Below are 17,114 nucleotides of genomic sequence, written 5' to 3' on the forward strand. Positions count from 1 at the left end.
GTGCCCGCTACAGAATGTGGAACTGAGACATGGAGGCTGCACCATTGGGTGAGGGTGGCTGGTGCCGGGGGGCAAGGGCCAGGCCAAGTCACAGCCACCTGTCAGTCAGAATCAGGAATTGGGGGGCAGGGGCTGGGGGTAAACTGAGGAAGCTAGGTAGCAGAGGAAAGAGTGAGGGGGATGAACAGGGTGGAGAGAGACCCTGACCTGAAGATGGCTGGTTTCCATCCAGCCCTCACTTCTGAGATCCCTGGGCGACTTCTCAGCAAACCTTGTACCCAAGCGGCTGCAGGGGCCCCTGTTCCTGCCAGTGGAAGCTCCAGGCCGTGTCTCCTGGACTGACCTCGAGCTCCTCAAGGGCAGGGGTCGTGTCTGATTCAACCTTGATTCCCTGCAGCACACCAGCAGGGTAGGGACCGTGTGTGCGTGTGCGTGTGTGTGGGTGTGTGTGCACTGGCATGCAAGAGTATGTACGAATGTGAGAGTATGCGTGTAATTGTTCCCTGTCTAGTAGCCTTGAAAATACCGTATATTTGAGCTGTACCCCTGTGTGTGCACAGCTCAAGCTTGGGTAGGAAATGATTCAAAAACCTTGAGTACCATTAGGAGGGCTGTAATGAAAATGCCAACAATAACAAGTGTTGACACAGATGTGGAACCCACTCACAGTGCTGGTAGGAATAGGAAATGGGGCAGCCGTTGTGGAAAGCAGCCTGGCACTTCCTCAAAAGGTTAAGTGTAGAGCTGCCACAGGAACCAGAAGTTCCACTCTATGGGCTGTGCCCGAGAGAATTGAAGACACATCCGCACAAGCACTTGTAGGCAAATGTTCGTAGCCAGAAGCAGAAACCACCCAAATGTCCATTGCTGATGGATGGATAAACCAAATGTGGTCCATCGACACAATTGAATATCATTTGGCAATAAAAACAGATGAGGAACTGATTCATGCTACGACATGAGTGAACCTTGGGGACACTACGCTAAAAGAAAGGAGCCAGCCACGGAAGACCACAGATGATTCCTTTTCTACAAAAATTTCAGAGTAGGAGAATCCACAGAGACAGAAAGTAGATTAGTGGTTGCCAGGACCCGAGAGGAGAAGGGGAGATTGAGGCATGACGCCAACAGGATTTTTTTTTTTTTTTTGAGACAGTTTTACTCCTGTTGCCCAGGCTGGAATGCAGTGGCACAATCTCAGCTCACCACAACATTCACCTCCCGGGTTCAAGTGATTCTCCCGAGTAGCTGGGATTACAGGCATGTGCCACCATGCCCAGCTAATTTTGTACTTTTAGTAGAGACGGGTTTCTCCATGTTGGTCAGGCTTGGTCTTGAACTCCCGACCTCAGGTGATCCTCCCACCTCGGCCTCCCAAAGTGCTGGGATTACAGGCGTGAGCCACCACACCCAGCTAACACAGTGTCTTTTTAGGGTGATAAAAATGCTCTGGAGTTAGATGATAGTGATGGTTGTACAATGTTGTGAATATACTTTAAAAACCACTAAATTTGTACACTTCACAATGGTGATTTTTTTTTTTTTTTTTTTTTTGAGACAGAGTCTTGCTCTGTCACCAGGCGCCAGGCTGGAGTGCAGTGGCACAATGTCGGCTCACCGCAATCTCTGCCTCCCGGGTTCAAGCAATTCTCTTGTCTCAGCCTCCCGAGTAGCTGGGACTACAGGTGCACGCCACCATGCCCCGCTAATTTTTGTATTTTTTAGTAGAGATGGGATTTCACCACATTGGCCAGGATGGTCTTGATCTTCTGATCTTATGATCCGCCTGCCTCAGCCTCCCAAAGTGCTGGGATTGCAGGCGTGAGCCACGGCGCCCGGCCTACAATGGTGATTTTTATAGTGTGTGCATTATATTTGACTTTCAAAAACAAAAACCAAGGGCAGCTCCTGTGAGTTAAGAATCTGGGCAGAAGCAGCAACAGCCACTAACATGGCAAACAGAGACAAGGGGACGAGCTGCGCCTCCTGTTGAGAAACACACCCACCTGGGGAGTCTTGCCAAGAAAGTGAATCTGAATGTGGTTAAGCCCCTAGCTCCAGCACAAATGCACGGGAAAGCCAGAGGCAGCAACAGGCTCGATGACACCACTGGGGACGCAGTCTAGACTGCAGGGAATTCCATTCGACAAACCACCCAATCTTTTATTTATTTATTTATTTTTGAGATGGAGTTTCGCTCTTGTTACCCAGGCTGGAGTGCAATGGTGCGATCCCGGCTCACTGCAACCTCCGCCTCCTGGGTTCAGGCAATTCTCCTGCCTCAGCCTCCTGAGTAGCTGGGATTACAGGCACGCGCCACCATGCCCAGCTAATTTTTGTATTTTTAGTAGAGACAGGGTTTCACCATGTTGACCAGGATGGTCTCGATCTCTTGACCTTGTGATCCACCCGCCTCGGCCTCCCAAAGTGCTGGGATTACAGGCGTGAGCCACCGCGCCCGGCCACCACCCAATCTTTTATAATTACTTTAACAGATTCCAAAGGAAAAGAAAAGACACCAAGGGCGAACCTATGGATTCAAAGAGATTTCAGAGATACACATCAACCAGTTGCTATATGTGGACCTTCTTTGATCTGGAGTCAAATAATCCATTAAAAAAATGGTGGCTTTTGACAGATTTGGAGATTTGAACACTAGCTGGATATTTGATAATACTGAACCATTACTGTTCATTTATTTTTATCGTGTTTTCTTTAAAAACACACACAGTCCTTATCTTTTAGAATTACTGAATTTAAAAAAATGATCTGACGCCTGGAATTAATTTCCAAATAATCAGGAGAAAGAGAAGTGGGTGGAGGGATAGATAAAATGACATTTGCTGTAAGTAGACGGTTGAAGCCGAGGCACAGGGGAATGGGCTTTTTTGTATGTTCCAGCCGCTTTTGTGTATGTTTGAAATTTACCGTAGTTCCGTATTTACTTTTTATTGGAAAATAAGAGAGGAATTGGGAGAGCGAATAGTTGTCTGTGGCAGGGTGTCAGGCCTAATGTCCATCAGCCATTGCCCCCCAGGCCTGCTTTGCTGATTTGCCATCTGCCCCTGGGCACCCTCCCCAGCCATCCTGTGGGCTCCTCCCAGAGGGAGCGCCCTCCAAGGCTGTGCCTTTTTGGGCCTGGCCTCACAACTGTTTGTGGAGGCAGAAAAAGTTGTCTCTTGTGGATCGAGGCACGAAGAATGGATGATCCCATGTGGCCACCAAACTTTGTGGAACAAGGATTCCAAACTGTGGCCCTTCCCACAGCAGAGCAACGTGGAAGCCAACAGCTGAGGTGTTTGAGAAGGGTGGGTGGGGGAAGCCTTCTTGATCGAGACCACGCTGCTGGTTACAGAAGGGGAGGTTAGCTCTAGATCAGAGGTTGAGAAGAATCTAAAGGAGTTTGAGTGACACATAAATCATACAAAATATACATGAATGTGTTTCTTAAGTAAAATTAAAAAGTCTTTTGGGGGATATGCTTCTCCCATGCCCAAAGCTGACCAATCTTGGAGATGCCTGGTGCCGCCACCACAGGTCATTTCCCAGCCTTTCTCTGAGAACAGAGAACACATTCCTCATGGAAGCAACATTGTAATTGGTGGTTGGGTTCCCGAGATCCTCCTTGAAAGTTTATTTACCCAGTTTAAAGGCTGAGCATTTGTACCTGAAGCAGGTAGGGCCCTGGTAAAGACTAGAGGTCAGATAATGTTGAGTTACATGTGAAGCCAGTCTTGACTGCAAACCTCAGGAGTTGCTTGTGGAATTCAGAGGCGAGAGGGAGCATCTTCCAGTTAGGTGTCTAGTGAAGCGGTGGGGTTTGAGCTCGGCTTGGAGTGGTGGATACATTTCAGTGACAGTAACAAACCCCTCTGTTCTTTTTACTCACCTTTGCTAAGAAAGATTCTGAGCTTTACTTTGGGACAATTCCCCAATTATCCTCAAATCAGGCCCAGTGAGTTATGAGGGAAAGTTAAGCCCAAACCCTCTGGGACACACATTATGTGTTCTGGATGTGCTGAATTGAGAATAAGGCCCTCAGGTCTTCAGGATGCCTGTAGATGACTGTCACCACCCCACACATCGGATTCCAGGCCCTTGGCTCCCTGGCTGACATGTCACCTCTACCTCTGTCGAAATTGCAGAATCAGGTTGGCTCTTATCTTTATTCTCGATGTCCCAAATAAACTCCTCTTCAAGTGATCTTTTCTACCATGCCTGTAACTTCTTTCTTTTTTTTTTTTGAGACAGACTTTCCCTCTGCTGCCAGGCTGGAGTGCAGTGGTGGGATCTCAGCTCGCTTCAACCTCTGCTTTCCGGGTTCAAGCGATTCTGCTGCCTCCCGAGTACCTGGGACTACTGGTGTGTCCCACCATGCCCAACAATACAATTTTTTTTGTATTTTAGTAAAGATGGGGTTTCATCATGTTGGCCAGGATGGCCTCGAACTCTTGACCTTGTGATCTGCCTGCCTCAGCCTCCCAAAGTGCTGGGATTATAGGCAGGAGACACTGTGCCTGGCCTCTTTCTAAGCCAGCATCCAGAACACAGATACCAGACTAATTAGGTAGGTAAAAAAAATACATCTCCAGTGGCTTCCTTATTTTAGGAAGCGCTGAATTATTTCCACTCAGGAAAAGATTATGTTGGAGTCCATTGCTGCTTCTCAATCCCAAGTGAACTCCAGGAAGAAGCAAGTGAAATGCAGTCACAGGTCGGGCATGGTGGCTCATGCCTGTAATTCCAGCACCTTGGGACGCTGAGGCGGGTGGATCACTTGGCCTCAGGAGTTTGAGACCAGCCTGACCAATGTGATGAAACCCTGTCTCTACTAAAAATACAAAAATTAGCCAGGTGTGCTGACAAGCGCCTGTATCCCAGCTACTCAGGAGGCTGAGGCGGTAGAATCACTTGAACCTGGGAGGCAGAGGTTACAGTGAGCTGAGGTCGCGGCCCTGTACTCCAGCCTGGGTGGCAAGAACAAAAATAAGAAAAAAGGAAAGGAATCATAATGTGTGTAGATCAAAGGACGAAAGGACATTTTCCTTAGGATGAAACTTCAATAATGAAAACAATAAACCCCTCCCTTCCACTCCTAGCCAAGCACTTACTTCTCATTTCTTCTCAGCCGTCAGCTGACCTCCTCTGTTCCCTGTTATGCTATGTAATGAAACGCTCACAAATCTAGTAGCTGAAAGCGACGACCATTCATTATGGCGCGTGTCTACATGGTGACTGGGTGGTTTTGGTGACTCCTGTTCTCTTCCTCCGGCAGGCTAGACCAGGCTCGTTTCCTCGGCGGAGGCAGGGGTCCTAAGAGAAGAGCAAAGCAGCCAAGGCCTCATGAGGCCTGGACTGAAAGGACACCTCACCAGTTCTGCTATATTCTGTTGGCCAAAGCAGGTCACGAGGCCCGTCAAGATATAAGGGGTGAGAAAATACACTCTACCTTTTAACGGGGTCACTGTAAACTCGCATTGCGGAGGTGTGGGCACCAGGCGGTCATTAACTGTGGCCACGAATGCCACTAGTCTATCAGACCTGCCAACAGAAAAGACCTGTTTTCTTTTAGGTGTGGACTTAGTCCGATTTCAGACATTAATAAAACTAATTAGGATTCCATTTCCAAATTCCTAATTCCAAGAGAACTGGAAAAGCAGAGCGTGCCAGCCTCATAATCCTTCTTCATGTGACAGACGTTTCTGAAGTGCCCATTGAGCCAGGCTCAGCAGGTCCGGGACATGCATGAAACAGCCGTTCTGCCCTCCCGGTACTCAGCACAACAGGAGAATCCCAGCTGGGAACAGAGAGGCGGTGGCCACACAGCTCCCATGGGAATGCCGGGGAAGTGGTCTGTGGTCTTGAATATCGACTTAAAGTTTCCCAGAAAGAGAAGGAAGGGGAGTTCATACCTCTTGAGGAGGTAAAGATGGTTGTGTTTTCGTGAAACTGAGCTGCTTACATGAGAAGCAAGGCCAAGGTTATGAGGGACCTTGCGAGGATTTTATAGTGAAGGATCCATGAGGTCACCGCAGGGCTTCAGCTGACTAGGGTGCTCTATTTGGCCTTTTCAAAAGATTGCTGGGCAGCAGGGAGGTGAGGACGGAGCTAAAGACCCGGAGACCAGTTGAGAGGCTTTTTCCAGTCCAATTACATCCTTTCGGGTTGCGGTTTATGTGACTGTCCACCTGCTGGCTGGAACTGGGAGGTCCTCTGGGGCCCCAAAACCCTCTCAGTTGCTTGCTCAGAGTTATGCGGGTGTGGAGTGGGGGCAGGACCAAGAAGCTTTGCCCTTTTTGCTCTTGGCTGATTTCATAACAGGTTAGCTTTCAAACTTCTGACTCATTCCAGACACTATGCCTCTGGCCCTGGGAGAGAAATTGGCTTCCCTGACCGCCCATAACATTTCCACTTTCCGGCAAACACAGCGTGTGCGTGATCAGGAAAGGCTCGTGCACACAGATCCCTGATGCCTGGACCGCCCTGCTCCGGACGCTGTGTTTACCGCACAAAGGTCCCAAGCTGGGACAATCACCCAGGAGGGGAGTTTTCTTCTACTGACACCTGCTGAGCTTCGGGTTCCCAGCCTTTCTCCCACCACAACCAGGCGGTCATGGGGTCTCACAGGAAGTGTGGTGGGCACGGTAATGGTCCCCCAAGGATGTCCATGTCCCCACCCTGCAACCTGTGAGTGTGGTGTTACACGGCCAAGGGGAGTGAAGGTAACAGGTGGAATGAAGCTTGCTAATTAGCTGACTTCAAGACAGTGAAACAAGCCTGGATTATCCAGGTGGGTGAATAGCATCATCAAGGTCCTTGGAAGTGGAGGAGGAGGCAGCAGAGGAGTGTGGAGTGTTGCTGTGTGAGAAGGACCGGCCCAGAGTTGCTGGCCTTTAAGAGGGAGGAAGGGGGCTCTCCCCGGGCGCCTCCAGAAAGGAATGCACCTTTCTGACATATTGATTATAGCCCGAGTCAGCCCGTGTTGGATTCCTGAACCACAGGGCTGTAAGATGATAAATGTGTACTGTTTGAAGCCAGTCGCTGAGCGGTGATTGGTCACAGCAACCATGGAAAAGTAGTGCAGGGTGTGTGAGCTAACGGCGACCTCCTCAAGGACCGGGTTCTCCACGATGTCCCCAGCATGGAGCACGAGCTGGCCCAATGCCCGTGCTTGGATACATTTTCAGAATGGACAGGACTGAGATGAAGGAGCGGGCATCTGCCCTCTGCAGGCCCCTATCTGGCTGTGTGAACATGGGTGGGTCCCTTCACTTTCAGTGACTGTGTTCCCATGTCTCTTTTTTTTTATTTTTTGAGACGGAGTTTCTCTCTTGTTACCCTGGCTGGAGTGCAATGGCGCGATCTCGGCTCACCGCAACCTCTGCCTCCTGGGTTCAAGCAATTCTCCTGCCTCAGACTCCCGAGTAGCTGGGATTACAGGTAGGTCCCACCACGCCCGGCTAATTTTTTTATTTTTTGATATTTTTTATTTTTAAAAATATAAAATATAAAATATTTTATATTTTGTTTGAGACGGAGTTTTGCTCTTGTTACCCAGGCTGGAGTGCAATGGCGTGATCTCGGCTCACTGCAACCTCCACCTCCTGGGTTCAGGCAATTCTCCTGCCTCAGCCTCCCGAGTAGCTGGGATTACAGGCACGCGCCACCATGCCCTGCTAATTTTTTGTATTTTTAGTAGAGACGGGGTTTCACCACGTTGACCAGGATGGTCTCGATCTCTTGACCTCGTGATCCACCCGCCTCGGCCTCCCAAAGTGCCGGGGTTTCAGGTGTGGGCCACCGCGCCCCGGCCAATTTCCTGACTTTGATCATTTTACTGTCAGTGATGTAAGATGTCAACACTTGGGAGATTTGGGTGAAGAATTATGGGAATTCTTTGTACTACTTTTCCAAGTTATTTTCAAGTCTGAAATCATTTCAAAATGAAGAGCTGAAAAAAATGGAGGGTTAGAAAGTGAACATAGTATGCTTCTTTTCCATAAGAAAATGAGAGAAATAAGCATTTATATTTTAATTTGCTTGTATTTGCTTATAAAAGCACTGGAAAGGTAAATGAGAAATGAATAAAAAGTGTTACTTACCCCGGACCAGATGAGGAATGTGTGGACGGGGCGGAGTGAGAGTGAGACTTCTCTGTGTTCCTCTTTTTAAATCATGTAAATGTATTACCATGTCTCAAAAACCAAAACTGCAAAAACTAAATCACCTTATAGTTCCTAAAGGCAAAGATATTTTATTTCGCAGTTTCTTACAATGAAATAAATAGTAATTGTTTTCTGAGGTAATTGCTATTATTATAGTATTACCATTTTAGACATGAGAAAGTGAGGGCAGGTATGTAGACCTAACTTATTCAGTCATTAGCTAATCAGGCCAGGTGCAGTGTGGCTCACGCCTATAATCCCAGCACTTTGGGAGGCCGAGGCAGGCGGATCACTTGAGGCCAGGAATTTGAGACCAGCCTGGGCAACATGGTGAAACCCCGTCTCTACTAAAAATACAAACTTAGCTGGGTGTGGTGGTGGGTGCCTTTAATTCCAGCTACCTGGGAGGCTGAGGCCAGAGAATTGCTTGAATTTGGGTGGTGGAGGTTGCAGTGAGCTGAGATCGCACCATCGTCCTCCGGCCTGGATGGCAGAGCAAGAGTCAGTCTCACATGAAAGAGAGTCCCAGAAAAAAGAAGATTTCCCGCCGTCTTAGTCAGTTTAAGACTTCGTGGCTTAAACAACAGACATTTATTTCTCACAGCTCTGGAAACTGGGAAGTCCAAGACGAGGGTGCCAGTTGACTCAGTCCTTGATGAGGTCCCACTCTTGACTTGCCATATCCTCATCGTGTGGCTCAGATACTGGTTTCCTCTTCTTAGAAGGGCACTGATCCCGTCATGAGGGCCCTAGCCTCCCGATGTCATCTAAACCAAAGGACCTCCTAAAGGTCCCATCTCTTAATCCTAGCTCATTGAAGCTTAGGGCTTCAACATAGGAATTTTCGGAGGACATATTTAGTCCATAATACTTCCCACCTTCCAACATACAAACTTTTAAAAATCTGTGTACTTAAAGTCTACACTTTGTGCTGTGAAGTGCTATGGGTTTTTTGTTTCTGTTTTGTTTTGTTTTTGAGACAGAGTCTCACTCTGTTACCCAGACTGGAGACAGTGGCACTATCTCGGCTCACTGCAACCTCCGCCTCCCAGGTTCAAGCAGTTCTCCTATCTCAGTCTCCTAAATAGCTGAGAATACAGGCATGTGCCACCACACCTGGCTAATTTTTTTGTATTTTTAGTAGAACAGGGTTTTGCCATGTTGGTCAGGCTGGTCTAGAACTCCTGACCTCAGGTGATCCACCCATCTCAGCCTTCCAAAGTGCTGGGATTACAGGCATGACACACCATACCTGACCAAACCACTAATCTTTCATCTGTCTCTATAGTTTCGTTTTTTTCTAGAATGACACTATTGAAACCGTATGATACGCAGCGTTTTCGGGCTGGTTTCTCTCACTTAGCAATATGCATCTAAGCTTCCTTCATGTGTTTTCACAACTGATGACTCACTTATTTTTAATGCTGAATAAGATTACATTGTATGAACATGCCATACCATACTTCATTTGTGTTTTATTTATATGTATACTTTTTTGTTGTTGTTGAGATGGAGTTTCACTCTTGTTACCCAGGCTGGAGTGCAATGGCGCGATCTCGGCTCACCGCAACCTCCGCCTCCTGGGTTCAGGCAATTCTCCTGCCTCAGCCTCCGGAGTAGCTGGGATTACAGGCACGTGCCACCATGCCCAGCTAATTTTTGTATTTTTAGTAGAGACGGGGTTTCACCATGTTGACCAGGTTGGTCTCCATCTCTTGACCTCGGGATCCACTTGCCTCGGCCTCCCAAAGTGCTGGGATTACAGGCGTAAGCCACTGCATCCAGCCTATATGTATACTTTTTGAGACAGTCTCACTCTGTCACCCAGGCTGGAGTGCAGTGGGTAGGATCTTGGCTCATTGCAACCTCCGCCTCCCGGGTTCAAGTGATTGTCCTGTCTCAGTTTCCCAAGTAGCTGGGATTACAGGTGCAAGCCACCGTGCGCGGCCTAGAAAACTTTTTAAAATAAAAATATTCTCTTTTGTTCCTTCTGTCGTATGTATGTGTACACGCATAGAATCAAAATCATAAGCAGAATGTTTTTCTTTTCGTTTTCTGCTTTTCTGTGTAACCTGAGCCCAGGAGCTCCTTATTCCTTGTTTTTTTCTTTCTTTTTAAAATTCTGGTAAAATCTGCGTAACATAAAGTTTACCGGTGAATCTATTATTAAGCATACAGTTCAGTGCGCCGGGTACATTTACATCGTTTGTAACCACGTCAGTATCCGTCTCCAGAAAGATTTTCTCAGCACACCGTGTTTCCAGCCTCCTCAATTTTATTAAGTACCTCTCCTTCAAATAGAAACAGCTGAAGAAAAAGTGGAGGTGCCAGGCAGCATCTGACTTCTCTGCTGCCAATTCCGTAGCAACAACCCCCTTTGGAAAAATCTTCCCATCTTATCAGTCTTTGCAACTCCACAGCAATGTTGTTTTATGCAAACACAATTTAAAATAGAGAACAAATAGTTTGTCCTCCCCTGCTGGTATATAAAAACCAACGTTTGTAACATGGTAACTATTTTATAGCCTTCCAAGCTCACTAAAATCACATTCTTTCTGTCGTGTTCTCTCTTTTGGACACGTACGTAATTAAGGTAGATGGTGTGAGCTCCTAAGAGCTCCCTTACCGGAGAACGTTCCGGCCAAGTTCAGTGTGTTAGGTTATGCTGCTGTTTTACATGTCCCTTAGTATCGTACTTCTTAGCTGTCCACATCACATCAAATGTAGGTCACTTTCCTTCCTAAAATGTTCTCTCCCATTTTTCTATCTATCGAGGGCGTTGTAATTCTGAGATGTCTGACTTTTATTGCTGAACGGTCACTTCCTTCTCTGGTGTGAATTCATTAAGGTGTGCAAACATTTATGTTTGTGGGAGTTACCTTTCATTTTGTCTCGGTTTTCTAAAAATCTTTTAATCCTATGAAAATAGGCCAGGCTGTCTTATTACAGCAGGGTATCCACAGCTCCACTCTCTTCTGGGTTTAAGAATGTTCTGGAATATTGTTAAGTGGGGAATGGAGTCCCCAGGAGCAGGAGAAGGGGGATGTGTAAAATCTCTGGGCACAAATGGGTGTTCCCTCCCAGGTGGTCACCAGGCGATGGGCTCAGTGCCGGGAAGAGAAGGCTTCGCCCAGGCAAGGAAAGCTGGTGCAGCCTGTGGCAGGCTGGTGGAGGCCCCGGTGCCTGCGTGCGGATTTTTTTTTCTTTTTCTTTTTCTTTCTTTCTGTTTTTTTTGAGACGGAGTTTCGCTCTTGTTACCCAGGCTGAAGTGCAATGGCGTGATCTCGGCTCACCGCAACCTCCGCCTCCTGGGTTCAGGCAATTCTCCTGCCTCGGCCTCCTGAGTAGCTAGGATTACAGGCGCGTGCCACCATGCCCAGCTAGTTTTTTGTATTTTGAGTAGAGATGGGGTTTCACCATGTTGACCAGGATGGTCTTGATCTCTTGACCTCGTGATTCACCCACCTCGGCCTCCCAAAGTGCTGGGATTACAGGTGTGAGCCACCGCACCCAGCCTGTTTTGTTTTTTAAGATGGAGTTTTGTTCTTCTTGTCCAGGCTGGAGTTCAGTAGTACGATCTCAGCTCACTGCAACTTCTGCCTCCTGGGTTCAAGTGATTCTCTTGTCTAAGCCTCCTAAGTGTCTGGGATTCAGGTACCTGCCATCATGCCAGCTAATTCTGTATTTTTAGGAGAGATGGGGTTTCACCATGTTGGCCAGGCTGTTCTCGAACTCCTGACCTCAGGTGATCCGCCTGCCTCAGCCTCCCAAAGTGCCCGCATTACAGGTGTGAGCCACTGCGCCCGGCCAGATGATTGTTAGTTAGGTCTCCCCTCTTCTGCTATGGGGCATGGAAATATCACCTCCCTTTGCAGGCCCAGGTACCCAGGCTACAGAGATTAGGTTACTAGTCCAAGGCCATGGGGCAAGTCTTTATTGGAATTCAGATGGGCTGGGCCAGTCTCTGTCCTGGCCACAAGAGGTGAGCTTCATCTCAGAACTTGCTCTACCGTGGCATTTCCTGATTGGCTATGTGTGTGTGCGCTGACTAGCACAGGCTCATTTATTCATTCATCAAACACTTACTGAACGCACAGGCTCATTTATTCGTTCATCAAACACTTACTGAACGCCTGCTATGTGCTAGTGGCTAGAGACTCAGGGAGGAATCTGACCCATTCCTTTCAGTTAAGAAACTCACAGTGTGTGGGAAGACTGAATTATAAGTAGATAGGTGCTGTGATAAAACACCCCACAAGGCAGAAACGGAGGATGGAGCAGGAACTTATGCTAACCCTCTAAAGAGCAAGAGGGAAGGGTGTTTTAGATGAAGACACTTTGACAGCAGGCCCAGAGTGTGGATGGGTGGCTAGGGGCATAGCCCTCTCACTGACTCATCTGACAGTCTGGGCCAGGTGTTGAGGGGCTTGCCACACCCTGGCAAGGGATTTGATTCTCTTCCCATAGGTTTAGCAAGGTTGCCTGCCCGAGGGGTTCTAGAAGTTCAAACGGAAACTTTATACGACTGTTTGATGTTTTAAGTCTCTTCCCTCAACACTTGCAGGAGTGAACACTTTGAAAAGCAACCTGTTGAAGCCTGAGATTCTTCACTTGATGTGGGAAGTGTGCAAAGCCCAAAAATGAGATTGAGCACCCAAGGAATTAGTCTCCCCTCCTCCCCGTGCTCACAGCCAGACCTTATTGGAGAGGACACAGCCGGGTATCACTGGAGGGCAAATAAGTTTCTATGGTGCCACACCCATGGAGCCTGCAGGAAATCTGACCTCTGGGGTTCTGGGGAATGCTGTTCATGGGGAAGCAGTGTCTTGGTGGAGTTGCTCCACCACGCAAGCTTGGAGTAGAAGGACAGTGCCAGGAGGAACTGCTGGCTGTGGAATGATGTAGAAACCAGGTCCTGAAGGAGCCTGTGCACTGCAACAGCCTGGTGGCACAGAAGCTGTAGGTGCTGGGACAGCTCCCTGTAAACTCAGACCAACTTCGTGCTGACACCTTTCCATCACAAGTGAGCACTTTTGTTCCAAGGAGCCCTCTCAGCATGGGAGGCAGGTAGCCTGGAAGTAGGGGTAAGGGATGCAGGAGCAGTCTTTGCTGGAGACTTGGAAAAATAATCCAGCTCCCTGAGCTTCAGGTTGTCAATTCTGCGGGGCATTTGGCATCTTCCTACAAGGTCCCAGGGGAATCGGCCCCCCCGCATATAGCACCACTCTCATTAACACACCCGATACTGGCCTTTCCTTCTTCCCCGTCCCACTCTTCCAGCTCCTTCTCTCCTGCTTCTAGGGGTCACCCTAAATACACCACCTGCAGGCAAGTCTTATCACAGGCTCCCCCTTCAGGGCACCCATATTAAGGCAGGCTGTTTCCCAGTGACTGAGCAAAAGCTCAGACCCATCTTTCTTCACAAGCAGAATAGCTTGTCCATTTCAGTCAAAGAAACCATGTGCTATTTTTTGCTTTGTTCCTTCCTCCTGTTTCCCCGTCTTGTGTGTGTGGTCACACCTTCCAGAAATGCCCTCCACACTGTTATCCATGGGCATCACTACTACTATTTTTTTTGAGATGGAATCTCACTCTGTCGCCCCAGGCTGGAGTGCAATGACATGATCTTGCTCACTGCAACCTCCACCTCCCGGGTTCAAGCGATTCTCCTGTCTCAGCCTCATGAGTAGCTGGGATTAAAGGCATGCACCACCACATCCAGCTATTTTTTTTTTTTTTTAATGTATTTTTAGTAGAGACGAGGTTTCACCATGTTGGTCAGGCTGATCTCAAACTCCTGACCTCAAGTGATCCACCCGTCTCAGCTTTCCAAAGTGCTGGGGTTACAGGTGTGAGCCCCCACACCCGGCCTTGCATTACATCTTCCAAGTGCATGCCATGAGACCAGTTGCATGCTGCCGCCTCCCTCCTGTCACCCTTCCTCTATTCTATGTCACCACTCAGATGTCATTAACACTGTAGCACTTATGTGAATATTTCTGTACCACACATTTCATGTACAGAAAATCTGGAGGAGAAAAGACGTGATTTTTTTCTACTCATCCTCCTGGAAATTTCTCTTTGGCAAGTTGCTGCTGCCGTTGGTGCCCCTCCTAACCCCCAAATCTTTCTACAGGCTCAAAACCACAATGAAGAGAGCCAGCGTTACTTAAATAAAAAGAAAGAAACAGATGCTTTTCAGAAGTGTTTCCTGGAAATGTTTGCTTTAGGCTGATGTTGGAGGGGCTTGAGCATTGGTCTTGACAACAGGAGCCTCGAAAGCGGTGTCTCTGGTAGCTAATCTCTTCCGCCTCTGTCTTTGCCTCCAATGGCTCCCCTTATTTTTGTCATCAGCAAAATATCTCTACGGGAAGGGAAATGCTTTTTTGACAGTTAACAAATATTTCCTCAGTGCACACTCACATCCTTGGAAGGGCCCATGTGACAAGTGGATTAGTGACACCCTCCTTCAGGAGTCCCTCACCCTCAGGCTTCCATCCTGACAGCTCTCAGCTTCCCCTTCCTCCCTTGGTCCATGCCCACGGCTTCCTCCACCCTAAGTGAGGGCACTGCACTCTCCCTTCCTGGCTCCCCATCCAGCTCTAACTCTCCCCTCACCCTCCACATGGTTGCTGCCCAGACACATCCCTCCACTCCCCAGCTGCCTGCTGGGGTATTTCCACTGAAAAGTTCCACCATTCCTTCATGCTCCACGGAACCTTCAGCGGCTCTCCTGAAAAGCAGCCTCTTTCCCTGTTGTTCCTATTTCTGATGCTCCAAGGCACCTAGCCTGGAAACCATAGCTTTGTCTCTGCCATTTCCACTCCCTCATTGCACACATCTGGTCACCAAGACATCTAGTGTTCCAGGAAAGTGCCCTTCCCCTTCCCCCTTCCCTTCCTTCCCCCTTCCCTTCCTTCCCCCTTCCTCTCCTTCCCCCTTCCCTTCCTTCCCCCTTCCCTTCCTTCCCCCTTTCCTTCCTTCCCCTTCCCTTCCTTCCCCCTTCCCCTTCCCTTTCCCCTTCCCTTCCCCCTTCCCCTTCCCTTTCCCCTTCCCTTCCCCCTTTCCCCTTCCCTTCCCCCTTCTCTTCCCTCTTCGCTCTTCCCTCTTCCTTTCCCTTCCCTTTTTCTTTCTTCTTTTTTTGAGATAAAGTCTCATTCTGTTACTCGGGCTGGAGTCCAGTGGGGCAGTCACAGCTCGCTGCAGCCTCAACCTCCCAGGCTCAATTGATCTCCCACCTCAGCCTCCTGAGTAGCTGGGACTACAGGCGCACACCACCATGCCTAGCTAATTTTTGTTATTATTATTTTTTTTTGTAGAGACAGGGTTTCCCCATGTTGCTCAGGCTGATTTTAAATTCCTGTGCTCGAGCAATCCACTGCCTTGATCCCCCTTTCTAGCATGTGCACACTGCCCCAGGCAGCCTCTGCGCAGGAAAGCCGGTCCACCCACTGGATGCTGTTCACACGCCTACCACCTTGGCTGTTCTCTCCAACTCACTGTATCTAGACCCGCTAGCTCTAGAATAGCACAATCCCGCTTCCTCCAAGGACTTCCTTGGCCATGCGGCCCGCTTGGGATAAGCAGCATTTTTTTTTTTCTTTTCTGGCAATAAATCAATAAATCATTATTAGGTTGGAGCAAAAGTAACTGCGGTTTTCCCCATTGAAACTGCAATTACTTTTGCACCAACCTCATACTTTTTGAAGTCCTTTTATATTGTTTTGAATTATTAAATGTTCAAGGGTCTATTTCATTCAATATGTCAGCAAATACGTGTTAAGTACAGGTTGGGCCGGACGAAGTGGCTCATGCCGGTAATCCCAGCACTTTGGGAGGCCAAGGCAGTGTGGGGGGGGGGCGGGGGTCACATGAGAGCAGGAGTTAGAGACCAGACTGACCAACGTGGTGAAACCCCGTCTCTACTAAGAACACAAAAATCAGCCGGGCGTGGTGGTGCACGCCTGCAAACCTAGCTAGTCGGGAGGCTGCGGCATGAGAATTGCTTGAACCCTGGCGGCGGAGGCTGCAGTGAGCAGTGATCGCGCCATTGCACTCCAGCCTGTGCAAGAGGGAGACTCCGTCTCAAAAAAAAAAAAAAAAAAAAAAAAAAAAAGTACAGGTTGTTTTCTCAGGGAATCCCTGTAGCCCGGTGGAGTGTCCAGCTCTTCATTTTACAGATGAGGAGACCGGGCTTTAGCACTGGTAACACTGTCCCCAGGTTCTCACAGCTAGAGAGGCGTGCTGCGGCTTCCCATGGGGTGGGTCTACAAGGACCTAAAAACTGGCTTAGAATCCCAGCCCTGCTACCGCCGGCTGTGTGGCCCTGTGGGACGCCGCACCTGCCTCCCACCCGGCAAGCGGGATTAGAATCTCAGACCTCCCACCAGCGTGGACACAGCAGGTGCCCGATAAATAGGCGTGGGTTTGCTGTGGTGGAAGAGCGCCACCCCTCAGGTTTCTGACGGTGAGGGGAGAAAGGCTGAGCAGACGCGAAAGGGGTAAACTGAGCCCGGCGCAGTGGGGCGTGCCAAATAGCGAGGCTTCCTGGAGTCCGGGAATTTGGAGAGGCCAAGGCTGCGAGAAGGAAAGTGCCCGGTGCCGGCGTGGGGGAGGTGGAGGGACCAGCGGCTCCGGGGAGGGTGAGGTGTGAGCGCGGCCCAGGGAGGGCGCGGGGTGCGGGTGGTGCCCGGGGAGCTTCGTCCCGACCCGCCGCGCGCGCATCGGAAAGAGGGTCGGGCCCCTCCTCCCGGGAGGGCGGGCGGCGCTGCGGGGCGGGGCGCGGGCTCACTCGGCCTCCTGGCGGCGCCGCGGCCCCTGCACTCGGGCCGGGCTCTGCTGGCTGCGGCGGGAGCTGGACGCGGGAGGCGGCGGCGGCGGCGGTGGCGGTGAGTGGGCTCCGGGCGGCAGCGGGGCGGGTGTGCGCCGGGACCCGGGCTCCGAGGCCGA

At 49.4% G+C, this 17,114-nt stretch overlaps 1 protein-coding gene across 6 annotated transcripts in view; it reads left to right on the forward strand.

The window, feature by feature from the left end:
- The first annotated feature begins 16,984 nt into the window (after nucleotides 1-16,984).
- The window catches only part of CGNL1 (cingulin like 1), a 181,996-nt gene continuing 181,866 nt past the window's right edge, over nucleotides 16,985-17,114 (forward strand). For all 6 annotated transcript variants that reach the window (XR_013520659.1, XR_013520658.1, XM_078333248.1 and 3 more), the window contains exon 1: nucleotides 16,985-17,053. The gene's annotated coding sequence lies outside the window, so the exon portion shown is untranslated. The remainder of the gene's footprint in view (nucleotides 17,054-17,114) is intronic.

This window comes from Callithrix jacchus, chromosome 8 (assembly GCF_049354715.1).
Source record: "Callithrix jacchus isolate 240 chromosome 8, calJac240_pri, whole genome shotgun sequence".
Lineage (NCBI taxonomy): Eukaryota > Metazoa > Chordata > Mammalia > Primates > Cebidae > Callithrix > Callithrix jacchus.